This window comes from Prosopis cineraria, unplaced genomic scaffold (assembly GCF_029017545.1).
Source record: "Prosopis cineraria cultivar Desert tree isolate PC_DT_omini unplaced genomic scaffold, ASM2901754v1 PC2, whole genome shotgun sequence".
NCBI lineage: Eukaryota > Viridiplantae > Streptophyta > Magnoliopsida > Fabales > Fabaceae > Prosopis > Prosopis cineraria.
In genome coordinates this window covers 23,107,802-23,119,209 of record NW_026555333.1, presented here as the reverse complement: position 1 = coordinate 23,119,209, position 11,408 = coordinate 23,107,802, and positions in this window count along the sequence as shown.

The window sequence follows — 11,408 nt, the reverse complement described above, 5'->3', positions numbered from 1 at the left end:
TACAATTATACATCAATTAATTATAAATACAAATGACAATAATAATTTTTTCACAAAGTTTATAAGGTTTTCAAAAGAGTTTCCATAATCATAGTACTAACAACCATGTAGCTGGGGCACAACATTTACTATCTCAACACATACATGCACAAATTCATATATGGGGTCACAACAATAATAACATTGTGCCTTTATCAAATGACATTGGATCACAATACTAATAATAATTGTGTGGCCAAAATATGAAATATATGATTGATATCAACCTTATACCCTCCTTATACCTCCACTGAGAAGCCAGTGGCTATGTAATATCCTCTTCTTTCTAACCCATGATTAACTCCAAATCTCAAGTAATAAAGAGATTGGATTAAGATAATTAACGTAACCAAATTACCAATCGGTAAAAAGTTGGGATTCTAAGTTTGCAAAATTAAAACCATTTTCAAAGTCTTTAAAATAGACAAATTAGAGTTTACAAATATGTGAAAGTATGAGATCGTTTCAAATATGGGTGCAGTTGCCAAAGAATTTGAAAATAGAATAATAATGTAAAATTAAGGGGCATGCACCACGGCTCATTGAATGTGCGTCGTAGCATGTTTGCCTCTATGCAATGCACCGCAGCTCGTGGCACCTTATACTGCAGTGCATTTGCACAAACTTTGGTAGTAAATTCTATTATTAATTTGATAGCTTTTAGGGCAACTTTAGATTCATAATCAAATTATTACACAATCAAAATTTGAATACTCTTTTTAAAATTTATACTTTTTCAACATTTTTCTCAAAACTAAGTGTCCAATTCAATCATCGAAAGCCAATAGCCATTGACACTAATTAGACCACATGTAAAATATCAAAACTAACTTGTGCAATGTACCATATCACATTAAATAGTTATAGGTCACAATTTCACTACTCAACCCCTCAATCTCAAAAACATACGAGGGAGATTTCAAATCACTTTTTAATAAATATTTCATAATCAACACCATGCCCAACTCTAACTTGCATTAGTATTTTGGCCTTATCACAGATATCACACTTCACAAACTTACTCCTTAAGGCCTAAAATACACTTATAATTTACAAAACACATAATGCAAGTAAGGATTAAATGGACTATCCCTAGTTGGCAATTTTAATTATCACATACATGTAAAGACTCAAAAATAAAGAGGCCTACTAATTAGGATTGCAGTCCTAAGCCTCTGGTTGTTTTCCTCTATTCGATCCTCTTGAGCTATTTCCTATAATATTAAAGGTAATAAAGTGAATATAACCACTCAATAACTAAGGTCTAACTAACTTGTACAAATGCATGTCAATTAATTTAAATGAAAATGGCAAATTAAAAGTGATTACAAAGTATTGACATGTTCAAGGGCTTAACTCAACCTTCCCATCATCTTCAAGACATGCATATGAGATTGTGATTAAAAATAAATTTGTAAACATGTCTCAAGAACAAATATCCACATACATTTGCAATGATTCATATTCACGGAATGTCAAACAAATTAATTCCCTTATATAATCAACAAGGTTTCTAAGTGCATTAATTCACTATGGTCATAATATATCAACCATATGCCCTTTTTTCACTATATCATAATTACACCTCCCTTATATCCTCCTTATTCTTCTGACACGGAACTATGGCTATAATATACTGGGATAGTCTATAATCCATGACTTCCCTAGCCTAAACACTTGTGAGGGGATTACCTGGCCAAAGCTTATTTAACTCACTTATGAAACACAGTTTCTTCCATTTTCTCACACTATAGGGTGTCATTCTCCCTAAACTAGCTTCCTCGTTGAATTAGTTGATAGCTAACTAGGTTCAAGTCTCTCGTTGAACCAGTGGGATAGTCTCTTATTGAACAAGTGAGATAATATGAATATAATTAATTTGGGCAAGCCATGAACTCGGATGGGAGCCCTATCACATAGATTTAATTCTTTACTCCTCTTTCTAGGTGAACTCCCACCTCTTATGATCACGCAATGCATATTCATGCAATAATTCACATTTAACGTAATTCTTAAGACTCCACATAACCAATTTCATTAAATTTCACCATTTTACAATTCATTGAATTCCTTAAATACATTTTCATTGAACTCCAAATCAAACAAGTCATTGAACTCTAAATTTTAAAATCATTGTACCTCACACATTCACAATCATTGAACTCCACAAATTTTAAAATCATTGAACTTTTTACAATTCAAATCATTGAACTATCTATTTACAGAAATCATTATACTACATATTTTCATAATCATTGTACCTCACTTATTGGAAGTTATTGGACAATATTAAATCACTACTTCAATAGTGGCTCTTCAAACAAAATAAGCCACATTCGCATTTCAATAAAATCTCATACAATTTCAATTATCAAATATTGATCGATAAACTAATTAACATTTAAAAATATAAGATAGAATTTCCCTAGTTATCTTAAACCTTTGAGAGGTTAAAGATTTTATTCCTTAATTACTCACTCCCAAGGCTTCTAAGAAGCTTGAATAGTGCCAATAATAGTCACTCTATAAGTATTTACAATACAAATCATCAATATTCACATTTGGGCAAATTTTCACTAATAATTCAATACTTCTTAATACTCAAGATTCATTCTTGGCTTATTATAAAAGTACCCATAGGGTTTCTTAACTTCCTTTAACCCTCATTATCATCATTGAACTCTTTAATGATCAATAATGGGACCAAAATATTCCCAACCAACATATTTATGAGGATTTTTAGACATTTAATGTCCTTTAACCACCAATCATCATATAATCATAAATATTAAATTTACTTACCTCAATCTACTGCTATTAACTCTATTTAAGTAAATGGGTTTGGACCCATAGCCTATATGGATTAAAAATTACTATAATTAATCAAACTCTAACTTCTACCATTAAGAAAATGGAAAAAGAGAGAAATATTTAAGTAAGAAAGCTTACCTTTGATATTTAGAAGCTCTAAAATACTCCCAATACTTAGATTCTACAAGCCCTAGCACTGCTCTTTTGCCTCTCCCTCATGTTCTTCATTTTTCTCTTTTTTGTTGCATTAGTTTAATGACCTTATTACAGCCTAAATGTGACCATGTGCCGTGGCGAATGCATAATATACCGCTGCGCATAGCACAAAGAGCTCTTCCCGAGTGTGTTGCCACACATGTGCCATGGCAGCTTGTCTACAAGCCGTGATGCATGGCATAAAATCTACCTTTTTAGACTTTCTTCCTCTCTCATCTCTAGGTGATTTGATTCTCCTTCCGACCCACTTTTAAGGCTAAAATTGAAACCAAACACGCTCATTAGACTTCTCTGGCCACACACCTCGCTAATATACTTAATTAATTTGATTGGGCTTATTTATTCTAGTTTAAAATCTAGGATGTTATATGTAATGCCCTTTATCGACATTACCATACGCTCCATTACAATTAATCTAATCACTTCAAAATAATTTAGTTTGAAAACATTTAAAGCTTTGGGATCCCAAGAAAAGATTTTCAATAATTATTTCATAACTTACTCAAGTATAAAACTTTATATACTGCGGAAGCAATCTCTAAGGGTACATTCAAGTCCAAGAAAACATATGCATCTTAACTAAATTAAGTGAAATTTGGCACCGTGTGCTGCGGCTCATGCCACATGCACCAGGGCATGTGGTACAGAGGCCACAACTGCTTGCTCTATGCCATGCACTATGGTGTGCGGATACATGTACTGTGACACACACACATGAATTTGTTGTCAAATGGCAGTTTCTGATATGAAATTTAGATGCATGCCATTTCCACATACTATATTTGATTGGCATGGTTCAAGTGCCCACACGAAGCTTGTTTTGAAATCTAACTAATGACATTAGTTTCAACTCAATCCGATATTTCTATCAAAAATTAGATACCAAAGTATATTTTGATCATTTTTTGCCAAAATCTTGCCACTCAAGTGTCTCAATTCGAAACCAAATGTCATTAGCCACTTTTTAGGCCTTGACTAAGTCCAAATGGACAATACACACCTGATTGACCACACACATGCACAATATATCACACACACACACATTTGGGTTGTAAATTACCTATTTTATACTTTGGGCCAAAATCACATTTTCATTTCTATAATCTCATACATGGCCAAATCATCACATATACTCTTCACATATCTCATATTCATATCCATATACATTCATCCACTAGCTCATCTAGTCATTTCATCATTCACATATATAAAAGGGCTAAGGAGCTTAAAATCATCAAATACCATAATATGCACATGCTCAAGTCTTAAGGCAACTTATACATATTCACAACTACTGATAACAAATTCATTACACCAATTCTTACAAATATTTTGGTGAGAGATGTCAACTTAGCCTATATCCTTTCCCTTTGAACCACTAGCACCAGAACTTGAAAAATGTAAATAATCACGAGTGAGATAAAAATCTCAATAATCAAAATAGTTCATTTAATGCCTATTACCATAAATAACCATGTTAAAGTAACAAAAATAAAGTAATATCATATATATATCAAAGTATGGAGAAATATCATCTTTTCAAGACTACTTCCACATAAATACACACTAATATGATCATCTAGCCGCCGAATCTCCAAACATGAAACCATAGGCTCTCCTAGATCAAACACTTGTTGACCTAAGTGCAATTTAGTGGTAAGAATGCTTGGCCAAAGGTAATCTAACCCACCTATAGACTATGGTTTTTCCTTTTCACATACTTATGATAGAGGTGTTGTTGACTCCTAACTACATCTTAACGGGCACTAGAGAGTTGCCAGACTACCTAGATGCCCCATTATAACAGTCCTATAGTATGCTGTATCGGATTACCTATGGTACCAGCCCATAATAGGCAACACCGAATGTCCTATGGTGTCAGCTTGACTATATAAATTTTTCATTCACATATCTCCATATACACAGACTCCCACATATCTTGGGTGAACTCACACCCCCTATGATCATGCTCTTTCACAATTTCCACTACTTTCTTTTACATTTCCACATATATATTGCCATAACATATAAATATAAATAAATAAATATAAATATATATATATATATATATATATAATTTGAAGTCAATTAACCTTTTAGATTGTATTTCACAAATCAATGTTCATGCTAAAATTATTTTTTCAATAACAAATCATGCATAAAACTCATAAAACTATAATTTCTCATTTGATGTTTCCTTCTATACAGTTATAATAGTTAAGAAACATAATAAACTATATGCTTACCTCAACCCTTCTATTTACTACAAAGGGTTACTCGTGTTTTCAACAACCCTATTCAAGCTCCTTTCTCATAATTCGTGTGCCATACACTAGAACCTACATAAAATTGGCAATCCAAGTCAATTTCTCTATTGACAAAAAGTACCAAATGTCACATTTAAGCACCTAATCACTATCATAACTACATTTCATACTCGATTACATGCTTTACCATTGGTTATCCCTCATTTCAAGCTTTAACATTTCTAGCCAATTTCTCTCACTACTCTCTCTTTAGATTAGGACAATTCTTGCCTACAGCTTCAAAATTTTATTGTTTCAACTCCAACCAGTCACAAAGTATTAATTTAGTTTCGAAGAACCTTTCTATTATTATAGGGTAAGAAATCAACTCCTTAAAACTCCCGAATTCAATTTCTTACCAGTTAAAATTAAGAAAAAATATGGCAAAATCAGAAGTTAAGGCAGTACGTGACTTACTTGATAAGTAACAGGTCAGAGACATCATCCTTGCTCCTAATTATACTTACCCTAGTACATCCCTTGCTCTTCTTTACACCAGACCTCTCCTCTTATATTGTCCCTTTCTATTTTCACGAGCTGGCACATCTTTATTAATTTGCTTTCTGCACCATGTGCCATGGCGCATTTATACCCCGCTATTCTCACTATGCTTATACGCTCTACTTCGGAACTCCGTTCTTCTACTCATATCTGTTCATATAATATTCTAATGAGTCTATATAACACTTCACTACTCAAAAACCTAATTCTACATTAAATTACTAATTCATTCATTAACCAATCATTAACGCAGGATTAAAAATTCAGGATGTTACATTATAGGCTATATAGTGGTTGTATTCAAACTCAAACTAACCAAGCCTTCCATTTATGAGGAGTTACCTAGCCAAGGCTACCTCACTTACTTGTGATCTATAGTTTCCCCTAAGACTAACAACCATAAGGTTTTGTACCCTTAATCTAGCCTCCTTATAAATTGGTGGAGACTAGTTAGGTTATTCTTTTAAAGAACAATTAGGATAGTTCCTAATAAATAATAGGACAATGCCTATCTCTCAATTTCAATGGTTGATAATCAGCTGACTTTTGATTCAAACAGTAAGTCATCATTGCCACGTGGATTTAGCACTACTCCTCCCCTTAGGTGAACTTTCACCAACATGATCATGCCATGCACACATTGACATATAGTACGCAACGCTAATGACAACTATTATATCATGTCATACTTATCACAAATCAACTTTATCATACTCTACACATCTCAATATCAATTAAGTACATATACACGCTTACTCAAACCTCAAACATACATGTTTAATATACATTTCATTTGCATGTTTCAAATATTTCACCTCTCACATAGCATGCCAAAATTTGCATCAACGATTTATAAACACCTAATAAGTTCTAAAAAAATTAATTTAACAAATAATTAATTAATAAGCAATCATACAAACTAAAATTTTCCCTAATTACCTCAAACTTTTAAAAGGCAAAAGGTTTATATCTTAAAACAAACACTTCCAAAGCTCCGATTAGATTGAATGGTGCTAAATTTTGGTTAGTCTACAATATAACTACAAGGGTAATCAATAACATCATCATTTGGGTAAATTTTAACATTCTAGCTCTACATTCCCAACTTAAATCACCACCTCACTTTTGCGCATACCCATTGGGTTTATTAAGTTCTTTTAACTCACATTATTATTAGTGAGCCATTAAACCACCATTAATAGCTTAAAAACATCTTCAATAACCCTCATTATGACCCAAATTCGGCCATTAATAACCTCCAACCACCAAGAGGGTGTAAAATCATGATTACTAGCTTTAAATAACCTAAAAAACTCCTATTAACTTTATTTAAGTCAATGAGTTTTCACCCATAGATTTTATGAAGTAAAAATTACCATTCTAACATAAACCCTAACTCCAATCTAGAGAAAATAAAAGGAGGATGGAAATAGAGGGCATAATGGCCTTATATTTAATGTTAGGAAGCTCTAAGATATCTCAAATAGCCCTCAAACTTATGTCCTATTAGAGCAAATGGCATGCTCTTCATTTTCTCCTTTTATCTCTTTTGATTTTCAAACTAATTCTCAAACAACTTATTAGAAAAACTGGTCATATGCCGTGGCACATGCACCACAGGCTGTGGCATATGGCATAGAGAAGTAATTCCTTTGCTGATGGCCACAAGTGTGCCATGGCAGATGTACTACATACCATGACGTATAGCACAGAATCTTTCCCTTCAAATTTTCTTCTTTTTGGATGCTTGGGTGACTCAACTTTACTTTGGACCTGAATTTAAGGCTAAAATCACAACCACAACATACTTATTAGACCTCTCTAGCCACACACTACATTAACTCACTTAATTACCCTTATTAGACTTGGTTAATTAGGGTTAAATTTTTATGATGTTACATTATCCACTAATTTAATTCTCACATTACCAATTCACAACTTAGGGTTTGCTCAAATCAACAAAAATAGGGTAAAATATCCAAATAATTCATACCCATTATTCTGGCAACAATTATACACTCTCAACTACTCTATTTTATCCATCTATCATAAATAAAACCTAACTAGAAATTAGCTAGAAAGAGTTTTTTTTTGTCAATGATGTTACCAAGTTAGGATTACTTAATTCTAATTCTTTTGGAACCTTTTACCATCAACCCACTCTGTTGTTAGGGAGGGTAGGTTGTGAAAGGTAACCTTTATTAGGTTTGTATTTTTTTATAGCTTTTTAGCTTTAATAAAACATCTTTTCATTAAAAAAATTAGCTAGAAAGGAAGAGGAAGAGATTAGAAACTTACCCCAAGTGATTTATAGCTTCAAAGCACTCCCAATAGGCCAAAAGTCCTTGCCTTAGCATAGCCTTAATCGACTTCTCCTATTCTCCCACTTTTCTTTCTATTTTCTGTTGAGTTTCAAGTTTTTAAAATGCAACTGATAGTTCATTCGTGAGTTGTCATAGCATGTTGTAAGTTTGTCCATTCGTGGATGACCTCACTTAAATAAGTTCCTGCCTCTATTTTCATTTGCGAGCAGTCATCCCTACTAAAGAATTCATTTGCGGGCAAATGTAAATAGAAAAGACAACACTTTCTAGTGAGGTCCCTTCGTGGATAGAGACACCACATTATGTCTTCATCCACTAGGGTCATCACCATATTTTCATTTTTCCCTTAAGTTCAATTTTAAACTCTAATTCCCACACCCATATTAATTCCAATTAATTCCTAGTTTATATTAAAGCTTAGTTTAAATTTTTGGATGTTATATAGGTTGTTAATTTAAGTACTCTCCAAATATGTTTTCCAAAAAGGGCTAAATTTACTTGATGAGTGGATAGGGTGTAAAAGTGAGTCCTTCATGAACAAATGAATCTCCTTATGATCACCATTAAATCCCCGAAAGAAATCAACCACTTCAACATCAATAATGTTGTAAAGGTGCTTCAGGATCTTAATGCAAAAAAAAAAATATAAATATTAGAAGTTAAGAGAACATATTTGACTAGTGTTAGCTGTGAGGCCTAGGACAACATCTCGAGTTTCCATGAACTAATTCTTCTATCAATGGTAGAGTCAGCAATTTAAACTAAGCTCGGCAGGTCAGCCCAGACCCTCTTAAAAAATTTAGAGCCAAGCTCAATACAATAATATTTTTTTAATATTCAGGTTGGCCCAAATGGGCCTGAAAAAATTCAGGCCAAGCCTGATCGGTTCGGGCTTAACTTGAATACTTGAATAAAAAATTACTTTTAAAAAATATGTAAAATAAATATAAATTAATTTTTTAAGTTTTATCTCATTTTATATTAAAATACCATATATATAAGTGCATTATTATCATTATTTGTTAAAAAAATAAAAAATATTTATATTTTCATATTTTTATTATTGTTACTTAATAAAATATCTCAAAATAACATTTAAAATATATTCTAATATCGATTTTAATATTTTAAGACCCAATTTTTTTTAAAACAAGTTTTGAGTCCTATACATCATTTTCATATCCAAAAAAATATATTATATATTTTTACAAAATAAGATAATTAATTTTGAAAGTAAAAATAAAATTTAAAATAATTTTAAAAATAAAATTTAAGTTTGTATGAATTCCCAGTTCTACTACTAGATAAACATAATAAATATAATAATATTTTGAATAATTATTTGATTATTGTCCATGCCAAACTTGATTAAAAATTAAGGATAAACCAGAGTAAATACCCCTTATATGTATAAATTAAACAATATAAAGATTACAAAAATTCAAAAAAATAGTAATTTACTCATAATTAAATGATTTTGTTTTATATCATATTATGGCTATTTTTCTCATATTCTTAAAAATAAAAGTACAATTTATCTAAAAGTTATAAAAACTTTGAACTAATTGGGGCAATAATTTTAAGTTAGGTCTAACCGTGATTGAATTGAGATCAACTTGATTATAATTAAAATAATATAATTTAATTAAAATATATAAAATAATTTATATATGATCATGATAAGAGCAATATTTAAACAACTAAGACATTAATTTATAAGTAAAAGAAACATTCATGAATAAGTTATATATAATACAACAAAACAGTAACATAGCTACTTAAGTATAAAGTTGATAAGTTATTATTTTTTACTTTATTCTTTTAAAGTTAAAATAATATTTTATGCTTAATAAAATTATTTAAAAATTAAAATTGGTTCAAAAATAAAAAATATTTTTAAAAAATTCTAGGTATTCAGGGGGGCTTAAAAAATCCCAAAGATGTTAGGGTCGGGCTTGGTTATATTTTTAAAAATGTCTGATACTATAAGCTTGATTTGAATAAACTCAACTCTAATTGAGCTCGACTGGGGAATACAACAAATGTTTGGAAATGAGAGGATTGTCATATCCAGGATCAACCGTTCCAAGATAGTTACCTAGCAAGTAGGGGTGTTCAAGTTAGACCCATCCCAATCGACCCAAACTCTTCTCGATTATATCAGGACGGGTCTATCTTGGCCTAAAAAAGATTGAGAGGGACTTTTACGGGATAGGACAGAAATAAGCACGAGATAGGATGGGACTCAAGTCCACCTTCAAGACTTCCCGTCTCATCCTAGTTTTAGTACCTATATTATCTTTTTTTCTTTTTAAATTCTATTGTTCATTAGTTTGCTTGCAGCCTCTCCCTTAGCCTTTGAATTTCACTTTCCTACTATCCCAAATCCTACTTTCCCACTTTCCCAACCTTATCACACTTCCTTCCCAGTCATCCAGATCCAACCTTTACTCTTCATAGTCACACACAGTTCCACCACACAAGATGATGTGAGTTTTGCGACCACCATGGTATCGGGCTTCAATCATTCTCCTTCAGTTCATCTCATCTTTGTCTCAACTCCTCTCCTCTCTGCCTCATCTCTCCATCACGCGTCACCTCCTTCTCATCTCTGTCTCAACTTCGCCTTTGATCTCTACTTGCCTCCTTCTTATTCTTCTTATTTTTCTTTTTTCAATGCTATTGTCACTGATTTGGTGGAAAGGGAAGGTGATTTCATCACAAGTTCACACTTCTTGAGTTCATTGGTCATCATATTTTATACCTATGCCACCAAAAAGGAAGGGTACGTATAATATATACAAGATTCTTTAATTCAAGCCATATGTGTGGGACTCATTGTGCATGTTTAATTTTTCATCAATCTCCTACTTTAATGGCTTTTAGTGGAAGTAGTATTTTTCACTACCATTATTCTCATAATTTGCTTCTGAATGATACCTTTTATAATTTTTCTTGTATTTATAGTATTTGATTTATGTTGAAAGATCTTTAATGATTGAATCACAAAATTTAACTAAGCTCATCATGACTCGGTACATCTTGGTCATGTCTTAACTCCTTTCAAGATGGGACGGCTTCTGAAACGGGATGAGACATGGGACAAAATTTGAGTCCTAATCATTTTTTGGGACGGGACACAGGATAGGGATATCCCAGTCCTGTCCCTTCGCGCGAACACCTCTACTAACAAGGAAGCAAAGCATATTGA